The 25,038-nt window shown below is 37.8% G+C and overlaps 1 protein-coding gene and 1 pseudogene across 3 annotated transcripts in view; one reads left to right on the forward strand and one right to left on the reverse strand.

Moving 5' to 3' along the window:
• The window catches only part of TMEM117 (transmembrane protein 117), a 475,906-nt gene that overhangs the window by 62,435 nt on the left and 388,433 nt on the right, over positions 1-25,038 (forward strand). The window lies entirely within an intron of this gene.
• Positions 6,393-6,910, reverse strand: LOC129505474 (cilia- and flagella-associated protein 276-like; annotated as a pseudogene).

Below are 25,038 nucleotides of genomic sequence, written 5' to 3' on the forward strand. Positions count from 1 at the left end.
GAGGGGGAGATCGGAGGGAGAAAAGTGCAAGGGAGAGAGGGGAGGGATTCCCAGTTCCAACCCTTTGCTCTCCACTGCCGAATGATTTCAGTGACTTCATGCCAACCTCTTTGTTTTCTTAAAAAACACTGCTTAATGATGAAGCTAAGACAAGAATGTTGTGTAGAGTAGAGAAAATGTGGTGAGGTTCAAAAAAGAAAAAATTCCCGTGTCATCCCACTATCTCGAGACCACTACTGCTCATATTTTGATGTTTTCATATAAATATATATTTATAAAACATGAACTTATGGTCTCTATCAGCGGTTATTATGATTCCACCCCCTCCAGGTCATTAGGTCTCATTTATAAATACATCTTAATGGCTGCATGATTTTATCACTTTATTGTACCAAGATATTTGGTTAAACATTTAGGGTGTTCATAGGGTGCTGCCTTTATTGTACTGTCTACATCGCTTTCATGAACATCTTAGTCTGTAAATCTTTCTACAGTGTCAGAAAGACAAATATAGTCAACTATCATTGTGTTACTGCTACTAGAATATGCAACTGCTGGATGTAGATGGCACTTGAGATCTTTCCAGTTCCTGGGGCTATAAAAATAAACAATTGTCTCTTGCAACTTTTCGTTTCTTCTTTTTTTCTTTTTTCTTTCTTTCTTTCTTTCTTTCTTTCTTTCTTTCTTTCTTTCTTTTCTTTTCTTTTTTTTTTTTTTTGAAACTTTTCTATTCCATTACTGGACCTATCTATTCCCAGCATTGAAGGAGCTAACCCATAAGCCAGGTAGATTTACTGACAGAGCCTCTGGCTCTTTCTGATTTTTTGTTGGCCTGAAGTAGATCTAAATGTCTTCTCTGATGTTACCAGCTTAATATTAGAGCCCGCCCCCAACTGCTGCTCCTCCCTCGGGTCCTTCCCTCTCTCCTGTGACTATTATTATTATTATAAATTTAAAAAAATATTTTATTTATTCATGAAAGACACAGAAAGAGAGAGAGGCTGAGACATAGGCAGAGGGAGAAGCAGGCTCCATGCAGGGAGCCCGATGTGGGACTCGATCCTGGGACTCCAGGATCACACCCTGAGCCAAAGGCAGATGCCCAACCACTGAGCCATCCAGGCATCCCTCTCCTGTGACAATTAGATCCATAGCGAGTCTCAGCTTCCTAGTGCATGTTCAGATGATCTGAAACCTTTTAGTTAAGAACTCCTGTGCCCAGTTGTAGATGTGATAAGTAGCATGCAGAGGTCAAATCTGATTTATTGATATGGAGGTAAAATAATAATAGTAATAACTCACATAATAGTAATATGTGTCAGGCACTTGAGTAAGTGATTTATATAAATCACAACATAATCCTAACAACATTCCTATGACATGGTGATATTACTACCCTCATTTGGCAGATAAAACACCCACGCAGGGAAGGGCCACATCGCTGGCTCTAGGTCACCCCAATGGGCAGTGGTTAAACCAGGATTCAAACCTTAGTTGTCTGCCTCTTGAGCCCTTTCTCTTATTTGTGATGCATATCATAAACACATGGGCCTGGTTGTTAACTTAATTTCTTTTTCTTTTTATGTTCCTGGGCTAACATAAAACCAGGAAGGTTTGTAACTCTTACCTGAATTTTCAAACGAATCTTTGAATTTATTTCTAATGTTAGGTTTCGTGTGATTCTTATCAGGAAAAAAAGCAAAGATGAGGATTTATAAACCTATATAGTATTGGAGGTGGAGCAATCTTAGTGATGCCCTTGTCCTATCATGTAGTTGTATAGACTTAGGTTATAATTTTAGATGTTGCCTGGTTGAGGTTGATTTAGATTTCTCTTCTGATCTCTATTCGAGTTGCCTGGTGTGTGGCACTGAGTCATCCACACCAGTGTGTAAGATTGATATCTTAGTGTTCGTCTCCGGAGGATAGGGGAAACTTCAGTTTCTATTTCTCCCCCTCCAGAATACTCTTATCATCAAGGACACAGCCTGTGATACAACATAACTGTCAGACACACTCACATTATTTGACAAAAATACTGCCTATGTGCTGCTGTAGGACTCCCAGCACTGTGCTGTGATTATGGCTGGTACAAGGACATTGTTCTGCTTGAACATTTCTTCCTTCCTTCCTTCCTTCCTTCCTTCCTTCCTTCCTTCCTTCCTTCTTTCCTTCCATAATTAGCAACGGTGCTCTTTTTGTGTGTGCCCTGTCTGGTCTAGTCTGATTAAAGTTGGTGGTGATTTTTATGTCACCAACTGTCACAGGTTTTGTTTTCAAAACAGCTCTCGCAAAGTATTCACTTTTTTTTTCTTAACTTCTTTTTTAACTTATTACCAAATTCTTTTTTTTTTATTGCCAAATTCTTACAGAGGTTAACAGCAAAGTTTTTCAGTGCCAACCTCACCTGAAAATTAATCGCTGCCTAAACAAAAGGTTCCTTCACCATGTTAATCCTTCTGGGCAGTTTTGTATAATTTAGTAATTCATTAGTTAATTGGAAGCTTTTTTTCAGATTTTATTTTTCAAGATAAATGCTTTATGGGCTCTAGGCATTTTCTTTGACATTTTTATTCCTTTTCTCCTCCTCCTCCTCTTCGCCCTCTTCCTCCTCCTCCTTGTAATTCTTTTAATAAAAGATTTTATTTATTTAGAGCATGAGCAGGGGGAGGGGCAGAGGAAGAGGGTGAGAGAGTATCAAACAAACTCCATGCTGAGCACAGCACCTTATGTGGGGCTCAGTCCCAGGAGCCTGAGACCCCAAGACCATGACCTGAGCCAAAACCAAGAATTGGAGCCACCTAGGCATCCCTCCTTTCCTTTTTTTTTTTTTTTAAAAACAAACAAACAGACAAACAAACAAACAAAAAAACTAATTTGATTCTTGCCTAGTACAAGTGGGTCTTGTTGCCTTTGGCTCTATGCCTGCCTTCAAACACTGGGAGTTACCCTGCATTCTCAACTTAATTCCATTGCTGTCTGCAGTACCTAACACTCAAAACCACTTTAACTTTCTCATCATGCTTCTGAAAGCACTTCTTCAGTTGCAATTGACCACCTATACACCAAATTCTCTTTCCTTCTTTATTCTGTTTAGCCTTTGTACCATTTGATACTGTTAACTCTTCTCTGCTTGGTATTTTCATTTTGGATTTCTGCAAGGAACATTATTTCCTGTATTTCTGTTTTTTTTAAAAAATTTATTTATTAGAGAGAGAGTGTGAGTAAGGGACAGAGCACTGTAGGGGGGTAAAGAGAGGTGTAGAGGGAGAACATGCTCCCCACTAAGCAGGGAGCCCAATGCGGGACTTGATCCTGGGACTCTGGGGTGATAACTTGAGCCGAAGGCAGACACTTAACCGACTGAGCCACCTAAGTGCCCTTTTTTGGTCTTTTTTTTTTTTTTTAAATTCATTCTTTAACTTCCAGTTTCCTAAAAGTATTAAGTGAACTGCATCAGATGGCCGCTTCTTTCATTAAAAAATCTGAGTGTGTGTCTCTAGCCCTCTTTATTCCCTTCTTCTCTTGCTTTATGCTCTTTTTTGTTGACTTTACTCTCAAGATTTCACTGAGGAACCCTGGGCTGATGCAGGCAAGTTTCTCTCTTCAGGTCCATGATATCATTCATAATATTTCCATGTCTTCTAGGACCTTTCCATTCTGATATTTCACTGGAACTCTAGATTCAGCCTCAGAGTCTTTCCTCCATAACATCCTTCCACCCCAGCAGTCAATCTGCTTCTTCCTCTTTTGTGTTGCTGCCATTACTATTGACCAGTTTCTTGAATGTGAAACACTGAAACTGTTCCTGATCTCTTCCTCCCTTATACTCAACAGGCTATCAGTTACCAAATTTTATAGATTTTATTCTTTAAATGTCTTTGTGACCCTTTTCCCCTTTATTCATCAGGCCAGTTTAAACCTAGGGTGCTTTCCATTGTGCTATTTCAGCAGCAATTAAAAGTTCGTTCTTCAAAATGTAGATAAATTTGTGTAAATTTATCTTCTTTTTAAAAGATTTATATATTTGAGAGAGGGAGAGAGAGAAAGAGAGAGAGAGAGAGAGCATGTGGGGGGGAGGGGCAGAGGGAGAGAATCTTCAAGTAGACTCCCAGGTGAGCACAGAGCCCTTCACAGGACTGGATCCCACAATTCATGAGATGTTGATCAAGAGTTGAACACTCAACCAACTGAGTCACCCAGGCACCCTGGTGTACGTTTACTTTCTGAAGCATAATTCGCAGAGTGCCTCTTCTCTGGTAGGAAACCTAATTATTCAGTGTATTCAAAATTCAGTATAATACTTAGCCAGATATTTGAAGTCTTCCACAGTCTGATCCCTACTTTCCTGCTTTTTGTTCCTGTACTCTGCTCCCCGTATCTTACACTTCAATTACATTATTGCTTTTTGTTAGTTCTTGATCTATACTGGGTTTTCCACATGTACACTGCTCTCATGTTGTCCTTCGTTGTTGGCTTCATATATCATAAACCTGTCCATATTTTCATCTTTTAATAATACCTTTATCGATTTTCTTAAAATGATGTACTCTTTCCTCATTTGAACCCTATAGCATTTCCTGTTTTTTCTATGGCATTTTTCTTATTGAGTTCTGTATTATTTACATTTGTTGGTTAGGCTGTCCATCTATCTACCCACCCATCCCTATCTACCTGCCTCTAGCCTAGAAGCTTAAAAAATGTAGGCACATGATTTTCTCACTGATCATTTTCCTCAAGAACATGCATGTACTCAGAGAAGGAAATCAGTAAAATTTTTGAATGAATGGGTGGATGAATGTGTTTTGCTCATTTTTTTAGTGATTGTTTTCCTTTATATATTGTTTCTTATATTGAAAAAAAAATAGGGAGGGATCCCTGGTGGCTTAGCGGTTTAGCACCTGCCTTCAGCCCAGGGTGTGATCCTGGAGTCCCGGGGTTGAGTCCCACATTGGGCTCCCCGCATGGAGCCTGCTTCTCCCTCTGCCTGTGTCTCTGCCTCTCTCTCTCTCTCTCATGAATGAATAAATAAAAAAAAAACTTTAAAAAAAAAAAGAAAAAATATGGCTTGGTGGAAAGAAAAAAAGATTTGGAATCTGGTTGAGCTAGATTTAGATCCTAGATAGCTGACTTGGCAGATATGTGACTTTGGACAAACTGTGTAACTCTCTGAGCTCCTACTTTCTCATCTACAAAATGAAGACAATAATAACTAGTTTTTACTGTGACATGTGAATGAGATTTTATGTGAAAGACTTTGGCAAAGATGAGGAATCCGTAGAAGTTTTATTGTTTTCTTTTTTAAAGATTTTATTTATTCAGGAGAGACTCAGAGAGTGAGGCAGAGACACAGGCAGAGAGAGAAGCAGGCCCCATGGAAGGAGCCCGATATGGGACTTGATCCTGGGACTCCAGGATCATGCCCTGGGCCAAAGGCAGATGCTCAACCGCTGAGCCACCCAGGCGTCCCAAGTTTTATTTTTTCATTAGTCCTTTTTCACATTCATTTTCCTTTCTTTTCTGTATTCTCATGTATTAAATAAATTTCCTGTACAACTCAGTTGTTAAATCACATTTTGTTCAAATGTTACTTGCTTTTTGCTTCTGTGTATCTCATTTCCCCAGCTAAATATAAAAATCTTTGTGAGAAGGAGCAGTTCTTATGTTCACAACAGCAGTTAAGGTTAGGCTCTGCATGGAGAATCACATAACAAATACTCATTGAATGAATGAGTTCCACCTTTGTGCTTCGTTGTCATTCTTTCCATTCACTGGCTTCTATATTGGCTGTGTCTCCACCTCTACCTCTGTTTGGCCGCTTTCCTTTTGTTGTTACCAGATTCCCTCAGATGCCCACTCTCATGTTCACCATGACCTTTCTTTCTAAACTCTACTGTAGATAGTTCTAAATCTTTCTTTCTCCAGATTTCCAACACTAGAGCACCTCTTGTCAGCAGGATCAAAAAAAGTGCAATAGAGTTTGTTGGATTTAACCCGTAAAACCAAATATATCTCATAAGCTTTGGTCTCTTTCAACACTTGTCTAGTCTCTCCTTAGAGGGTAGTGTGTATCCAGTGGATTGTCTTGATAAGAAGGGACATAAATTTAGAGATAGGAACAGTAACTTAATTGTCTTTAAGGGTTGGTTAGGAATTCCAGTTATTTCTAATTCTTTGTTTGAACTTAGGGACATAATAAAAAATTAGGCATTCCTGATGCCTTCCTGATAGGGATGGAAAATAGTGCTACTGGATGTGAAATTAACATGGAGACAAATATAGTCCTTATTTGTGGTCTTGGTTTAATTTTTTTTTTCCAGCACAAATCTATTTAATGGAGGTGGGCGGCAGCATGTTCCACTATGATTAATTAGTCCAGGGGTCTGTCAACACTAAGCAGAGAGGAAGCCACCATCATTCGGGAGTAGCCTCCATTGGTGGCTGCAATGTGAGGGGACACTATGGATCCCTGGATGCTGTGGATAGTCTCGACTGCTTCTTAGGGTTGATCCAGTGTCTGATGTTAGCTCGAGAAGTGATGGAAGGTGGTAGAGGAGGGGGTAAAAGTTCTCCAGGGAATTGGGTCTTGATGATTCCATGGATATCCTGGGTGGTCTCCTGGTGTAAAATTATCTCACTTTTGTTCTGGAATGTCCCTGTGTGGTGGTTGTACAAGGCTGCTAGGCGGAAAACCAGGTCATCCTTTGGTATCTCAGAAACAAAAAAAATAAATAACCTGCCTCATGGAGGTGATTGTGGGAGTTGAGCTGAGCTGACTCCAGGGTTCCTGTTGCTGAGCAAGGTGAGTTGGGTGCTTATATGGCAGTTTCTTGGAAGCCCGGAGTTTCCCCAGGTAGGAATCATCGTTTTCCAACGTAGGGTGCTGGAAAGGATCTCGGGTGAAAGGCATGGTAAAAGGCAGAGTGAGATGCTGGTGTGAAGGATGGGAAGCCCGTGCAGTCGCACACCTGGTCTTGGCTTAATTATACTTGATGACATAAACGTGTAATTTTGTAAGGCAAAGGCGTTACAACAGAGTGATAAATGTGGTGAATTTATGTTAGCATAACATTCTCTTATTATTGTATCCTACTTGGTCTAGAAATCACCTTTGCATTGAGGTTTTCTTGGTCAGACCATGCTAGTTTGTTAACCTTACCTTTCCCTCATTTCTTTGGAGTTTTTTCATTGTAACTTCAAACAATCTAGGTAGTTTGCAGGAGTATGGAAGTTGGTACACATGAAAGTGTCTGGACGGTTGTATTTTGTCTTGCTGTGGAATGTTCAGTTATTCTCATCACTGATGTTTTTAAGTTCTGGGAGGAGCAATAAGAAGCACCTCTCCCCCTTGCACAAGTTTTAAATAAATACGTACGTACATACATACATACATACATAAAACAGAAATGAAGTTTATGGGACCAAAATATTACCTCTGTTCTGAAAGACTTTGTCCCAGAGAAGGTGGCTTATATCTTGCAGGCAAGAGAACTCCTGCATACTAAAATCCACAATTAAGTGGGCTTCTTCAGATTCAGGCAATACTGTTCTGACATACCTCCCCTGGAGGAGCAGAACAGAAATTGGGGATGCTCTCCAGGAGACACTTGATCTCTAGAGAAAAGGTGCTAAGCTACACACACCAATTTTCTTCTTCCAAAATCATCAATCAAGTAAGTCACTTCTCCCCTGGAAGTAGAGGCAAGTTAGGAATGACGTAACTGATGGAGCATTCCCTACCTAAAAGGAAACAACCTGAACTAGGGGATAGACATTTCCCCCCACCAGTAAGTGTCTTTTATTTGTTTATTTATTTGTATTTATTTTTAAGGATTTTATTTATTTGAGAGAGAGAGAGTGCGCATGTGCATCAGTGGGGGAAAGGGCAAAGGGAGAGGTAGAAGCAGGCTCCCCCTGAACAGGGAGCCCAGGGAGTATTAATCCTCTTATGATAATCTGATGATTAGGAAAAATGGCATGATCAGTTATAATGGATTTATCCCAATGTATTTAATACAAGGAACATTTGGGATTTTAGTTAATGCTTGGTACTTAACAGCTATCTAAAAATATTTTTTGTTCATGTATTTGTTGTGCAACCTAGGATGGGACCTCGTTACACATTGGCAATTTTACAAATAGGACACTGGTCCCCAACGTGCCCCTGCAGTAGGTATCACTGTTTTATCTTATGTGTTAATGATAAACCATAGTAGCATTTAGCCTGTTACAATATCAGTATTCTTCCCCACTAACACATCATAAGTTATTACTTCCCCCAGGCACTAGCAAATAACTATTTCTAAAAGTGTACAAGAGACTAATTCAAATGAGATTACATTTGAAATGATTTTCTGAAGTTGCTGGTTTGCATACTTGAGTAAATAAAAACTCATAATTTTTCTGTCATAATTTCAAGTTCATATACTATAAAAATAGCCAATTTAATTTTCCATAGTCATGTAACTGCATTAAGGACACACAGTTCTTTGAATTAAAAGTATTGAGAAATATACTAATATGCTATCCACAGATTTTTCATGCTTTCATCACAGAAAAGGAAATGTCAGTAATATTCACCAGTGATTAAGTCATAGAGAGATACAGTTGTGATGTTTAGGATGGGAAAACAATTTACACTATATAAATATTAAATATTAAATTATAGGAATCTGGGGCACTTGGGTGGCTCAGTTGGTTAAGCGTCTGACTCTTGATTTCAGCTCAAGTCATGATCTCAGAGTCGTGAGACTGAACCTCTTATCAGGCTCTGTGCCGGGTGTGAAGCCTGCTTCAGATTGTCTCTCTCCTTCTGCTCCACCCCCCATCTCAAATAAATAAATAAATGCCATTGAAGTTTAGGATAATGGCTCTTATGTTATTCTTTAATGAAGCATTTATAATACAGCCTAGAACACCATGACACTAAGTGTCTTTTATTTGTTTATTATTTGTATTTATTTTTAAGGATTTTATTTATTTGAGAGAGAGAGAGTGCGCATGTGCATCAGTGGGGGAAAGGGCAAAGGGAGAGGTAGAAGCAGGCTCCCCCTGAACAGGGAGCCCAACACCAGGCTGGATCCTAGGATCTCAGGATCATGACCTGAGCCGAAGGCAGATGCTTAACTGACTGAGCCACCCAGGTGCCCTATAAATGTCTTTTAAATAAGAACTAAATGAAATAGTGGATTTGGTAAGAGTAGGATTTCAAGCAGAAATGGTACTGTGGATTCTAATGGGTCACATATTTTTATCTCTTTTCTGTAAATGCAGTTTGTTGGCTATCCAGAGTGTGGTGTGGTTCCTTATTTGTTTTTCTTGTTTATTCTTTCTATATCTGAGATATGTTATAAATTTCAGTAAATTAAAATTCAGAAACAATATTGCTTGCATGCTTATAGATGAAAGAACTCTAACATCTAAATTTCTGTTATTCATTTAGTTTGCATAGACACCAATCTTCTAAAATAACTCCTGTATCTATTGTTTTATCAGTGACATAGGTGTCAAAACTCTGACTAAAATGATAGAAAACATGGTGAAAAATATGACACGTTATGTGAATTATAGTAGAGATCAAATAAAATATCATTAGTGACATTTACTACACAAAGGTTGCCCTTTGAAATTATTCAATTATTTCAAGGCTTTCATGCTATGAAAGGTAATTTTCACAAAGGTTCTTTTGCTCTGTCATCATAATGTCAAACATTTTAAGGTAAACTAAGTATTTATATTATAAATATTTAACTTTTGTTTCTATTTTGTGGTCTCTGATCTTTCCTCATACAATCATATATCATGCTGGATTTTGTTATTTCCATGACTCAAATTCTAAACTGGCTCCTATTGGCCTTTAGAATAATTATAGAGCCTAGAGTTACTTACTGCTATTTAAACAAATTATCCCAAAATTCAGAGGCTTAAAACAAGAATAAGTATTTGTGATCTCACATGGTTTTTCTGGATGAGGTATTTGGAAGCAGCTTAGGTAGTTCTGCATTGGGATCTCTGATGAGGTTAATGTCAATATATCAGGTAGGACTACAGTCATGTGAAGACTTGACTGGAAGGTTCTCCTCTATCAAGATGGCTTTCTCAAATGGGATGACAAGTTGGTACTAGTTGTTCACTGGAGCCCTCAATTCCTCATCATGTAGATGTTTCCATAGTGAAACTTCATTGCCCCATGACCATGACAGCTGATTTCCCCCAGAGTGAGCAATTCAAGAGAGAGACCAAGGTGGAAATTGCAATGCCTTTCACAACCTGGCCTTGAAAATCATTCATTGTCACTTCAACTATATTTTATTGGTCACATAGACCAGTTGTAATTCAGTGTGGAAGGACACTAAACATGGGATGACTAGCAAGAGATGAGATTCAGTGGGGGCCATCTTGGAGGTTGGCTACCATACTTTATAAATGCTTGTTTTGGTTAAAAGTATTGAGTTGAGTTAGAGGGCCATGTTTATCTGTATAACTCAGTGTCACTGTTTCTTGGCACACCTGTAATTTCTACCTCCTTTAAAATCTCAAACACTTGCTTCTTGTGGTCCTCAGGGGAATATCATATAGACTGATGAAGTAATCTGTTACATTCTGTTGTAGAACCCTCTTTTGATGTCCACTGCCACTGTTGGTCGGGGAGGGTACTATTTAAGGCTCGTGTCTCATCACTGCTACAGTTTCAGAATTTCACCTACTTAGTGTTGAGATCCATGCCAATGGTAAGGTTTTCCAGTGCCTCTGAATTTTTAAATTCTTAACCTGCTAAAATAATAATTATATGAAATCATTCCTATTTCAGCTTTGTACTTATTTTCACCTAAAGGTGGAAGAAAATCTTTTTTGTACCTTTGAATTTTATATTTTATTCTAAATATCCAAAGGGTATGTTCCTATGTCTTGTAGGGCTCAAGACCTGGATCCATGGGCTCAGCTTCATTATAATATATATCGTCGTGTGCTTTAGATACAAAATTGTTTTGCCTATTTTATTTTATACCCAGCCAAAATACCTCAAGAAAATAAATTATTGAAAATATTGGAAACTTTTTCTTTCAATTCATCTGTCCTGTCTGAATCCCAACTTTAGGCTCAAACCAGCTACTTGCCACATATGCATAACACTGCACATGTTAAACACATGTATCCCCAGTACTTTTAGTAGCTATGTAAATAATAGATGTTGAAAAGTTAATGAAGTTAGAAAATTGTCAACTGGGATCCCTGGGTGGTGCAGCGGTTTGGCGCCTGCCTTTGGCCCAGGGCGCGATCCTGGAGACCCGGGATTGAGTCCCACGTCGGGCTCCCGGTGCATGGAGCCTGCTTCTCCCTCTGCCTGTGTCTCTGCCTCTCTCTCTCTCTCTCTCTCTCTCTCTGTGACTATCATAAATAAATAAAAATTTAAAAAAAAAAAGAAAATTGTCAACTTACAGACTCATTAAATGTATGTTTATAAATATATATGTAAGACTTGGTTTCATATATGTTAGATTTATTCAATACAAGCACATCAAGAAACCTTTGCTACTTCAGTGGAATAATTCAGTTCAAAATTGGCAGTGTGACATTCTTACCAAAACTCAGTAGAAGCACTCAGGGCACTTTAGTCTTTAAACATCTACTGGCACATTTACTGACATTTACTTTCATTTATGGATAATTGTTTTTTTTTTTCCAACAGTTTTACATAAGGAGCTATGTATTCAGCCCTCTTTGAGCACTCTATTCTGTACTTTTTTCCCCACTTCCAGTTGGATTGTTTCTTCTAAACTATATGAGTGTCTCATATATGAATTGAGGAACTGCAGTGTTTAAATTGTTCTGAGAAATATTTTCATAAGCTATGAAATTCAGGGATCCCTGGGTGGCTCAGTGGTTTAGTCCCTGCCTTCAGCCCCGGGTGTGATCCTGGAGTCCCAGGGTCGAGTCCCACATCGGGCTCCCTGCATGGGGCCTGCTTCTCCCTCTGCCTATGTTTCTGCTCTCTCTCTCTCTCTCTCTCTCTCTCTCTCTCTGTCTCTCATGAATGAATAAATAAAATATTTTTTAAAAAAGTTATGAAATTCAGGTTAACAAAAAATATAAATCACATCTGCCTTTCAGATTCAGATTAACATAATTCTAATACCTTTTAATGCCTTCCTTTTTCTTCATTACTCAAAGATTTGTCTGCTTATAAAATATTATTTTACTTTGTTTATAGTCTGTATTTTATTTTTGCCTTCAGTGTAATTAATTTTTTTTTGCTCTTATCATCTTTCTTCTGCATTCTGTCTTTACTTTTTTGTTCTTTTTCTTCTTACATTCAATATTTCCTTATATTCAGACTTTCTTTTATAGTAGAAATGGAAGTAGAAATCAATTGAAGACTTAAGTTTCCCACTTTATACTGCTTCTGTTACATTCCACATGTTTTCTATATATTGTATTGATAATCATTTAATTCTAAATATTTCTCTCAATTAAGATTTTTGTTTTATGCATGAATTATTTTGAAATATGTTTTCAAATTTCTGAGATGTGAGATATAAAAATCATTTAACTTTTTTATTAATTGCTAATCGATTGCACTGTTTTTAGGAAATAATGATATGTGAGATATCTAAACTTCGAACTTTGCTGAGATTTGTTTTGTAACATAGTCCATGTTTGATTTTTAAAGTTTTTAATCTATGTTAGAAAACAATATGTATTCTTTAATTGTTGCATACAGGCTTAAATATAATAAGTCCATGAAATCAAATTGGTTTTCTTTTAAGATCTTTATTTTTAAGTAATCTCTATACCCAGTGTGGTGCTCAAACTTACAATCTTGAGCTCAAGAGTCACATGCTTCTCCAACTGAGCCAGCCAGGCACCCCATTAAATCAATTGTTAATTGTATTATTGAAATACTCTATTATTTATTAACTTTATTTTTGTCTACATGACCGGTCAGTAAGTAAGAGAGATCTTGAAATCTCATGCTATGATTATGGATTTCTTTATTTCTCTCTATAGTTTTATTAGACTGCCTTTTATACCTTAAATTTTTTAAAAGATCTTATTCATTTTATTTTATTTATTTTTTCTTTCTATCCTTTGACCTACTTTTGTTATAAACTTGAATTCCACGTGTTTCAAATCTTAAAAGATAATATTATTGTTATTTTAATTTTAAATAATTTTATGGAGGCATAATTGACATACTGCATGTTTAGCTGTATAGTTTTATAAACTTTGACATACATATCCATTTGTGAAACTGTTGCCACAATCAAAATAAAAGTTTCTTCATGAATTTTGGTGATTCATTTCTCCCATCCCTCCACACCTTTAGGTGACTCTTCCGTTTAGTTTGCAGTTTCTAGAAATTTATATAAATGGAATCACATAGTCTGTACATATATAACTGCTGTTAAATCTATAGTTATTAGTTCAGTTAATATTTTTCAGAATTAGATATTCCAGTTGATTTTCAAAATAGTTTCCAGTTCTTTGATAAAATTCATAATCTTTTCATCTATTTTCTGGAGCATATTGATTATAGTTACTTTGACTTCTGTGTCTTACAACTCCAATATGCACATCGTTAATGAGTCTGTTTATATTGTCTCTTGATTTTCAGTAATTTTTCTTGTCTTGTTTCCTTGTGCCCCTATTTCTTTTTAAACTTGAGTATCAGAAATGATATGTGAAGAACTTTATTTTTTTTTTATTTTTATTTTTTGTGAAGAACTTTAGAAGTTCATGATGATCTTCTTAGGGAAAATGTAATTTTCTCCTGGTAAGCAGATAGAAACTGGGCTTCTGGCTTTTCTCGGGTTGATCTGTTTCTAGTTTGTCCTTACTTCTATGGTATAGTTCCTCATGTGTCACAACTGACACCCTAGACTTTTCTCAGAGTTCTTCTACTTTGGTGTTTCCTGAGTATCATGAGACTGCTAAAATTTATGCTTAGTGTTTTGCTTTTTTCAGCTGTTCCTTACTGGTTTTTACCTCTCACCTACATGGTTTAGGTATCAGCAAATGCTCTGTGGGAAATTGTATTAGATGTTTGCGTTCACTTTTTGGGTTTCCCTTCTTCTGATATTTTGATTCCTCATGTCCTGGTTGCATTGGGAGCCCTGAATTTCAGTTTCTGTCTCCCTGACCCCTGAGACTGCCTCAAACTCAAGGCCACATGCGGTCCCTATGTCCCACACTGAAAATCACATCTTCCAAGGAGAAGTGCATTTAAATTCATTTTTCTTCTTCCAGGGATCTTGACCCTTTAAATCTTGGCTGCCTTGTTTGCTCTTTGATGCCTTCAAACAGTCACCTTCATTATGATGGACATTTGCACTAGGAACATAATTCTAAGTTGATAGTACTTTTTAGCACTGTTTTATGACATCTTTGTTACTATTGGGAAGTATTCGAGCAGGATAAATGTTGTTCCTTTGAAGTAACCTAACTTTGCTGTCTGTTTTTAAGATATTTTCTTTATCTTTTAACAAAAGTGAAGCGTAGGAACACCTGGGTGGCTCAGTGCTTGAGCGTCTGCCTTTGGCTCAGGTCGTGATCCAGGGTTCCTGGATTGGAGTCTCACATCAGGCTCCCCACAGGGAGCCTGCTTCTCCCTCTGCCTATGCCTATGCCTCTTTCTCTGTGTCTGTCATGAATAAATAAATTTTAAAAATCTTTTTTAAAAAGTGAGGCCTACAGTTACTCCAGCTTACTTCCTGGAGAGAGAGTTTCCTGATTTCAATGTAGGAGTTTAAAACATCAGGAAGAGGCTGGGGTCTCTGTGAGTTGAGGACGCAGAGTTGGGTGTGGGGGGGCTGCTGAGACAGAACTCTCAGGGCAGGTACTGGATAGGAGAGCAGAGCACAGAGAAGTAATTTTAGAGACCAGCAGATGCCCCTTCGGTTCAAGTGAGGCATGATTAGCACATGCATGTAAGGGAACCACCACAGGGAGGGAAAGAACTACTCAAAAGGAGCTTGGAAAAAAGTCCTTGGGACCTTTTTGGCACAGGCCCTGGGATCCTTTGTGTACCTGTCGTGTATGTATACATTTTTACATATATAAGCATATATATATATAGTATATAATATATAATACATATGTATATACACATATATAACATATATACATACTTGAATATACTGTATCTTATTATTTTGAACAAGCTTATGTTAGATCAGTTAAAAGTAAGAGAAAAAAGCTTTTATTTTACCTTCGCTTATCTTATCTTTGATATTTGTCTTTTGTAGTTCAGAGTTTCTGAACTATATTATTTCCTTTTTTCTAAAGAACTTATTTTAACCTTTCTTTTTTTTAATTTAATGTTTCCTTTTTAGATGGATTAATAGGATGCTGAACTTAAATGAAAACATATTTTAAAAGTATATGATTGTTTTCAAAGCTGATATCAATATAATGATGAAGACATAAAAATTTATTAATAGTAGTGATTATATTAATTTTTAAGAATAGGAAGCTGTATTTTTTTATCCTGTTGCCCATTTTGAAATACAACATTGTGGTAAAAACTACAAGTTCTAACATTTCAGAACATATTTTGTAAATTTTTACTTTTTTGATAGGTTTTGATCTTAAAAGTGCTGCTTAGGGTGATTTCACCTGTCCAAATCTGGAAGATATAGAATAAATTGATTTTATTAAAATTATAGAATCATGATAATATTTTATGTATATATATGCTATAAATCATATATATATAATTTATATGCAGAAATTAAGTATGCTGCTAAATTTTATTTTGGGCTACAAGCTAAGATGTAATGTTAATTTAGTATTTTTTTTATTCAGTGGCTATTTTTTCCTTAACAGGAAAACCAGTAGATAATAAATGAATAATTTCCTTTTGGGATCATACTTTTTTCTCTTGAGCAGTAACAAGCAATATAAGTCAGTTAATCCTAGGAATAGTCTAATGGAAAAAGCCATATTATTACAGTAAAATACTTCAACTCCCTCAATAAAATGGAGGGTTTATTACTGTTTTTTCTGTGGAGAATTATTTATATCAACATGTGTTTATTTAGTGGATATGTATTTTACTAAAATTTTGTAATATATACACTTTTGAAATTGACATTACACTCTCGGTCTGAAAACAGCATTGTTTATGCTGAGTATCTAACTGTAGTCTTATTTTTTGTTCTTTTTTATAACCTTTTTTATTTTTATTTTTATTTTTTTAATAATAAATTTATTTTTTATTGGTGTTCAATTTGCCAACATACAGAATAACACCCAGTGCTCATCCCGTCAAGTGCCCCCCTCAGTGCCCGCCACCCATTCACCCCCACCCCCCACCCCTAGTTCGTTTCCCACCTCCCCTTCCACCACCCCTAGTTCGTTTCCCAGAGTTAGGAGTCTTCCATGTTCTGTCTCCCTTTCTGATATTTCCTGCCAATTTCTTCTCCCTTCTCCTCTATTCCCTTTCACTATTATTTATATTCCCCCAAATGAATGAGACCATATAATGTTTGTCCTTCTCTGATTGACTTATTTCACTCACCATAATACCCTCCAGTTCCATCCATGTCGAAGCAAATGGTGGGTATTTGTCATTTCTAATGGCTGAGTAATATTCCATTGTATACATAAATCACATCTTCTTTATCCATTCATCTTTCGATGGACACCCAGGCTCCTTCCACAGTTTGGCCATTGTGGACATTGCTGCTAGAAACATCGGGGTGCAGGTGTCCCGGTGTTTCATTGCATCTGCATCTTTGGGGTAAGTCCCCAGCAGTGCAATTGCTGGGTCGTAGGGCAGATCTATTTTTAACTCTTTGAGGAACCTCCACACAGTTTTCCAGAGTGGCTGCACCAGTTCACATTCCCACCAACAGTGCAAGAGGGTTCCCTTTTCTCCGCATCCTCTCCAACATTTGTGGTTTCCTGCCTTGTTAATTTTCCCCATTCTCACTGGTGTGAGGTGGTATCTCATTGTGGTTTTGATTTGTATTTCCCTGATGGCAAGTGATGCAGAGCATTTTCTCATGTGCTTGTTGGCCATGTCTACGTCTTCCTCTGTGGGATTTCTGTTCATGTCTTTTGCCCATTTCATGATTGGATTGTTTGTTTCTTTGCTGTTGAGTTTAATAAGTTCTTTATAGATCTTGGAAACTAGCCCTTTATCTGATACGTCATTTGCAAATATCTTCTCCCATTCTGTAGGTTGTCTTTGAGTTTTGTTGACTGTATCCTTTGCTGTGCAAAAGCTTCTTATCTTGATGAAGTCCCAATAGTTCATTTTTAGAACCTTTTTAAAATTACATATTGTAATACATATTTGTAGTATTATACGGGATTATATTTCATTTCTCAATATTTGGTTTTCTGTCAAATTCAGTGAATAGCAAACATTTTATGTGTAAGCTCCTACTCCTCATGTGAAGAAAAACCATCTATTCAATGTTTTTTTTAATTCTCTTTGTACACTGAAATAACAAGACTTGATCTGAATATTAATTGAATGGTGCCCTTAGAGTACAAAAGTTTTATGATCTTGCACTTTATATAATGCTACATGTGTCTAACTAGAAACATCCTTTTTCCCTAATGATATTCTAATGTGTTTTGTTAGATAATTTTCTTTTTTGATATCCCATTCTGGGATTGCTTTATTTTAGTTATTTTTATTCTGTTGCCATTTTTCAATTAGTAAATCTCAAAAAAATCGTATCATTTCATGTCCTTATAAACTAGAAATTAACACAAATTACCCATGAATACTTCATATAACTTTAGTCTGATTGGAAGTGAAGTTCAATTGATATTGAAATGCTCTGATCCAATTTCTTTATCCTTTATTGTTTCATTCTAGACATAAAAAATAGGACTTACATTATTGTCAAGTGTTCTCATATAAAGTGTTAAATATTAACTTGGCTTTTAAAGAATCTTATCAGTGTGTTACTTTAGCTTTATTTTTTAGATTAGAAAGGCAAACAATGACAGATAAAACACAAGGAGGAACATTTCCTCTTTTTCCCTCAATAGGTATTTCTCTTTTTAACTTAAAGTATTTTGAGTTAGTGGACTACAGTAATTTCTCACTGACTAAACAAATCCTACAACCCTAGAGTTGGATGAGATCTTAAAAGTCATGTAATTCAACCCTTTAAACTATACCTGGCTAGTGGCCATTCCTCTTATCTGCACTGAAGGGAACTTAGTACTTCCTGAAAGAGTACATCCTATAAACTCACTCTGACTATGACTATAATATATGAAATATTTGACAATGAAGATAACTACCTAGAAGAGATTGTCTCTGACCTCCATTTTAAGGCCCACAGAAAATGCAGGAGTTAGTCAAGAGATGGAGAAGGAAGAGTATCTAGGCAGAGGGTTCAGCCTAAGCATAGGAAGCTGAAATCTGTTTGATGGAACTAGAGTGGAGGGTAGGTGGTGGTGAGAAGAGAGATAAGCTTGGGTCAAATCAAGCAGTGCCTTCTGTACCACCTGAAGGAGCTTGAATTACAGTGGGGGAATGGTGATCATTGACTTTAAGTGAAGGAACAGTGTGACCACATTTGTATTTCAGTTAGATCTCTTAGCTGTATAGATGTTGGATTTGGAATGGAAAAGGTGCGAGCGAGGAAGGCCAGTTAGGTTGTTGTAATATTCCTATGGAGATACAATGAGAACTCAAATTATGAGAGAAGAGTATAGTATGTAAGGTCATAAAATAATGTGACTGTTGATCAAAATGATAGGTATGCAGAAAAAAAGATCAAGAATGAAATCTACCTTAAGTTCTGTTGACAATAATAAGATGGCAAAGTCAGAAGGAGGAATGGATTTAGGGGTAGGAAGGTTCAGGTTGGAGATAGGGGTGGAGATTTGGAATACTGAGTTTGAATTTGTATACAGAGTTTGAATTTCTACTGTGTAGAACATTCAGGAGGAGAGTGAGTAACTCAGTGTGAAGCTTGGGAGGAAAAGTTTGTGCTGGAGATACTGCATATTAAACCCACAACAGTGGATGAGATCATGTGATTTGAGAAAGGGAAACCCTGAGGACAGACCATGGGAAACATCATAATTTATGGGACAAGTAGAAGAAGAGATGCCCCAAAAAGTGACTGGGAATAATCAGGAAAGTAAAAAAAGAACAAAGGGTATTTGGTGGTAGAGAATCCAAGGTAGTGTCAAAAAAGGCAAGAGTTGGGGATCCCTGGGTGGCGCAGCAGTTTGGCGCCTGCCTTTGGCCCAGGGCGCGATCCTGGAGACCCTGGATCGAATCCCACATCAGGCTCCCGGTGCATGGAGTCTGCTTCTCCCTCTGCCTATGTCTCTGCCTCTTTCTCTCGCTCTCTGTGACTATCATAAATAAAAAAAAAGGCAAGAGTGAACTGCTATGTAGAATGCAACTGAGATGTCCTGTTAATTAAAGGGCAATATATTTCTAGTGGATTTGGCAATGTAGAAGTCGTTAACATTTGCCAGAACAATTTCAGTAGAATGTTTGCATTGCAAGTAAGATCCAGGGAGAGTGAGCATGATGCATGTTACTCTTTCTTGAAATCTGGACACAAAGGAAGAAGAATGGGTGGTAGTTCAAGGACACAAAGCCAAGAAAGCACTGCTTTTAGGATGACTTAAGAGGCTTTAGAGGTAGAGAAGAGAACCAGGAGAGAGAGAGATTAGAAATACAAAGGAGAGAAAGGAAGGCTGATGGAGCGAGGCCCCAAGAGAGGGGTAGATATGGTTTTAAGAAAGCACAGGTGTGTCCTTTTGTGGGATGAGCACTGCTTCCCTGAGAAACAGTGGAAGGAAGTGGGGAGAGATAAGCGGATGCATGTAAGTGGGCAGTAAGTTGAAGGAAATCATGTTTGGTGACAGCAGTACTTCCTTGTCGTTGGGCCAAGGTCCTATTCTGAGAGCGAAAGAGGCTTAGTAGGAACTTTGAGGTAAAGTTTGAAATGGATGGTGAGGAGAATGGGAAAGAGGTTGACAAGTACAAGGAAAACAATTAATGTGCACGGTTGTGGTGGCTGCTGAAGTTGAGGATCATGATTATGTAGTGGCTTATTAATCTACTCGTGTAACTTCTTCACCATAGTTTACTAGGATCAGAGAAAGCAAACTATGGTGCTGAATTAAAGTTGGGATTTTGCAGGGCAAGCATAAGGCAAGTATGGGGTGCACAGGAAATGAGGGTGTTGAGGAAAAGAAAGTTTGATAAGGAAACAGAAGTTTCATGCTGAATAGGAAATAGAACTCAGGAGGTGGCTAATAGATGGGGAGAAAATAAGGAGGAGCTGAAGGTCAAAGAACTGATGGGTTCCACATGGCACAGAGGGTGGGTATAATTGCCAGAGCCCCAAAGACATAGGATTTTAGACATAGTGGAATATTTTTTTGTTCATTTGTACACTGTTGCTCTATATTGTATTGTGTCCCTTTGTTGTTTAACAGTTGGACAAATATTTATCTAAGACATGCTACGTGCCAGTGCCATGGCGATACTAGCAGGGAAGAAGACAAATACGTTCCTCGCTGTGTTATAGTTTATGGATGGGTGTGGCACACACAAGTAGACAATAAATTATACAAAGTCTTGGGCCTTAGGTGTTCTGAGGTTGAGCTGTGTGAGTGATGGCATCATTGCCAGCAAGATATATGTTCCTCCATGTTTTACTTACAGAATTTTTCTTTTGGAAACTGTGTGCCCTTTCTTGTGGGCAGGTCTTAATTTTCCTTCTAGGATCTGTCCATCAGCATTTAATTTGATGCAGATATTTTACCATATATTCTACTGAGTACTAGGGATATAAAGAAAGACCAGGAAGTAAAGAGTCCATGTGGGCCATTTTAAAACCCCTTTTATTTTCCTTCTCTGGGCCTTTGATCCCTTGGTCTTCTTGTATCTGGTAGGGTAAAAGTAGTTTCAGAAATTAAAATCTCCAAAATATACAATGGGTGCATCCCAGTTGAATTTCTCACTCATATAAAGCTGACAACATGGCAGGTACCTTTGTTCTAAGCAGCGATTGAAGGACTCAGGGATCTTCCATCTTATGGTTCTGCTGTTTTCAACAATGTTTGCCATACTTGATTTACATTTATAGATCAGTGTAGTGCTAGGTAGTTAATTTAGTCTGGCTCTAGGAGTGTCATGTGTGACATAGGCTTAGCTACTCATTGCTTTTTGTAACTGTCAATGGTAATTGGTTCAGGACCCAAACAAGGTCAGTGAGAGTGAACCACGTAACTTTCTTTAGAAATAGTGGAGCAAAAGCATTATGTTTTTCCTCTCTGGAAAAAAACGAAGGCACGTGACTCAGGATTGCTAGAATCATCTTGGGTCTACAGAGGGGGTATGTGTGAACATGTTGGAGGAGCTGGCTATGATGGTGGCCCACCTTGAAGAAATCAAGCTGGGAAATGGAGATAAATCAAGCCTTGGTTATATTATTTGAGTGCTGGATCAAGCCTTGCTTGAAGTCATTTCATTTCTTTAGTTAAGCTAAATGTATATTATTTTCTGAATCTATATGTTAAGGAGAAAATTAATTGCTTTTCTTTTTTTTAGGGAACAAACATGTTGCTTAGAAAATATGAGAAGCCAATAAAGACTCGTATAATTTAAGCTCGTGTTTAGTGTTTTTTCTTCTCTTCCCTTTTCTTCCCCCTTATCCATCCTTCCTTCCTTCCTCCTTTCCTTTCCTTTCCTTTCCTTTCCTTTCCTTTCCTTTCCTTTCCTTTCCTTTCCTTTCCTTTCCTCTCCTCTCCTCTCCTCTCCTCTCCTCTCCTCTCCTCTCCTCTCCTCTCCTCTCCTCTCCTCTCCTTTCCTTTCTCCTTCCCTCCTCCCTCCCTCCCTTCCTTCCTTCCTTCCTTCCTTCCTTCCTTCCTTCCTTCCTTCCTTCCTTCCTTCCTTCCTTCCTTCCTTCCTTCCTTCCTTCCCCCTCCTCCTTTCTCTGTTATTTGCAACAGAGAACATTCTTACTGGTATGTGGAATGCCTGCTATTCCAACTTTGACCACTTTTTTTGACTTCAGCAAATTAAAAGTTTTTAAATAGCTGTAGATTACATTTTTTCTTACATATGTATCCATTAAGTACATTCATGGATACATTATGTATATGGTGGGCCACATCATATGTAGGAGATTTGGGGGCAGGAGACTTAATAGATAGTGGTATTAATTTCAGTTTGAAGTCCTCTTGAGGAAAGTGCCACCTTCATTTGTTCTTTTATATTTCTTGGCCGGGGTCTTATGTGTAATCCCATAGTTTTTCCTCTATATTATGTAAATCTTGCCCTGATTCCTGCTTACCAAGGTGGGCAGAGAGTACAGTACTGGTAATTTTTCACCTTACCTTTTTTATCACTAAAGTTTAGAATAGTCCCAAGGCTACAGGGACTTCTGTCTGTATTTACCTGTTCTCTTCTTCTACTGCTGCTTGGGTGATGGCCTTTGGCCACCTCTTTGGCTCTGTGGCACGGTTTAAGACATTGTTGGTTTGCAACCTTGGGGATTTCTCAGATGAAATCTGACACTGGCTCCCATACATGGAGAGTCTGAAGAAAGCAGCAGAGACCTCCCGATTGGGAGGTGGCAGTTTTAATAAGCAAAAGAACATTTACGAGGCTTGCCTTTGGTGGCCACAAGATGGATAGATCTCGGCGCTTGCCCTCCGCAATCTTAAAAATTCATATAGAGGCCTTAACTGAGTTCAGTCACTTAGACCATGTGGGCAGTTTCAACAACTCATTGCTCTCTCAAGGCTGCGTCATTAAAAACAGCTGCCACTGTGGGAATAGTGGTTGACTGAGCGTTCCAAGGACAGGGGGAGGGGATCAGGAGCCTCGGATTGCCTAAGTGTGGCTTGAGGGTCACCTGGTGATTTTGTTCTCTCGAAGACCTCCTCTAGCAGTTGGCTGGGTCCTACCCAGGTTGTTGTGTTCCTAATGGAGGTTGGTGGCAGCCCTACCGGGCTTATACCCTTGGGGCTAGCTGAGTCTCCTTACCTGACTTTCAATGCCGTGACTCTTGATACTTTGGCTTTTACCAGCATCCAGGAAATCAAATTCAAGTGACGTTCTGCTCCCTTAGAGGCCTAAATCTTTGGATCTTCCATGAACCTAGAAGCCCTCCCTCCATTGAATCCCTTGCTTTAACAAATTCCCAGAAGTAGGGCTACTCCCATCTCTTATGTGGAAGCACAGACGCTTCTACTTCTCTTCCTCTGAGATTGTTTAGTCAAGGCCTCCTTGTGAGAACCACACTTGAACAAAAGATACCCAGAACTCAGGATAAAGGTCTGGTTGTAAGGTAGAAAGGAAATATTCCTTTTTCTTTAACTGATGAGAACACAGCAGTCAACCCCCCCCCCCAAACCAAGCAGTTTCTCCATAGTTCTCCCTATTATGTTTGTCTCTTTTTATTTTCCATTACATATGTGGGTATTCGTATATTTTAAAATATGCTTTTAGATAATTAATCTTGTTAGAATTTTATGACCTCTTACTGGCCTTAAACCTACTGTATTTCTAGGAAAGACTGAGGTTTTAGGGCATTTCGGTTGACTTTAACTGGATTCATAACAGCCAATCCCTGTGTCCTCCAACACATACACAAGCATGTGTACCAACTTAATACTTCTGCTTGTTCTCAGATTCATTTTCCAATTATCTTGACCATATCATAGGTGATGGTCCGTATAGTCCCAGACAAATTTTATTAACATAAATATACACTCATATTTACAAATATGTCTATATGATCAAAATAAATATCACTTATGACCTTATCAGGAATGTACTCACCTTCTTAGTGATGCCTTTTACTATTGTTGACTTATAAAGACTGTCTTCAGTTATTTACTGCAACTCCTCTAAAGGAAAAGTGTTATAAAATTCTGAATTCTGTGACCTACAGAAAAGGTGGCACATAATTTATTACCCAAACCAGTACACCTAAGAAAGGAAGGGGGCGTTATTAATAATTATGTCAGAACAACAGTTATAAGCCAGTATTGTCCCAGGCAAACCAAATGTATGGTCATACTGCAGGGCAAAGACAGCACATTTTCATGTGACATCTTGAGGCAACACTGAGGTTCTTGATTTTGATTAGCTTGCATGAGAAGTCACTCATGACAGAGCCAGTTGATGGAAATCCATGTATATGTGTTTCTAGCAACAGGATGGACACTCAGTAAGTTAACCTTGAAGTAACTTATGGGTAATTTTTATAATGAGATTTGACTCAACATTTGAGCCACACCAAGTCCTGTCCTTCATATATTGCAGCACTTTTATTATGCGTTGCAAGTGAATTTCAGGCCATGTTAGCCTGCCATTTTGTTCTAATGACTCTAATGACTGAAATTAGTGCCAGACAATGAGCTTGGCAATGACAGCATAAATGGTACTGTCACATTTCCTTTTTTACTAACTTTGTGTTATTTCAGCTAGTGTACAGTTAATCTACTACATTTTATTTGCAAAGCACTCAATTGCCAGCATTATGATTTGACTTTTAAAGTATATCCATTAGTAATTTTTTTGACATATGCATATGTTAAGAAGGAAATTCACATTTAAATTTTCAAGGAACTCTAATTGCTGGTCTTTGCTGTTCTTAGGTATAAACTGCTGAATTAAATTTATCTTAGCTTGAAGTTGAAAGAGTTTGCAGCAAAGGGAACTTTGAACATAGAGAGCCCATGAGTCCAAAATAAGATCCCATTTTCATTAATCACCGAAATAATGATGGACTTCAAACACCTTCCTGCCTTGCCCTCCACTGGATCTCTAGTACCTAGAACCATGACTGACATGCAATTAAACACGTTCGATATTTTGTTCAACGACTGAATAATATTCTTCACAGTTTGTTTATGATATTTATGGCATGAATCATTTTTACTCTCAAGCATTCTTTGCTTAATATCTATTTATCATATTCCTGACAATGTATTGTGTGGAGGCTTGCTGATCTCTGGCTTTCCATAACTATTGATTCAATTAATCAGCAAGTTCTGTGACGTTGTAATTTGCTCTGCTAGTATCGT

The sequence above is a fragment of the Nyctereutes procyonoides genome, unplaced genomic scaffold, assembly GCF_905146905.1.
Source record: "Nyctereutes procyonoides isolate TBG_1078 unplaced genomic scaffold, NYPRO_anot_genome, whole genome shotgun sequence".
In the NCBI taxonomy this organism is placed as follows: Eukaryota; Metazoa; Chordata; class Mammalia; order Carnivora; family Canidae; genus Nyctereutes; species Nyctereutes procyonoides.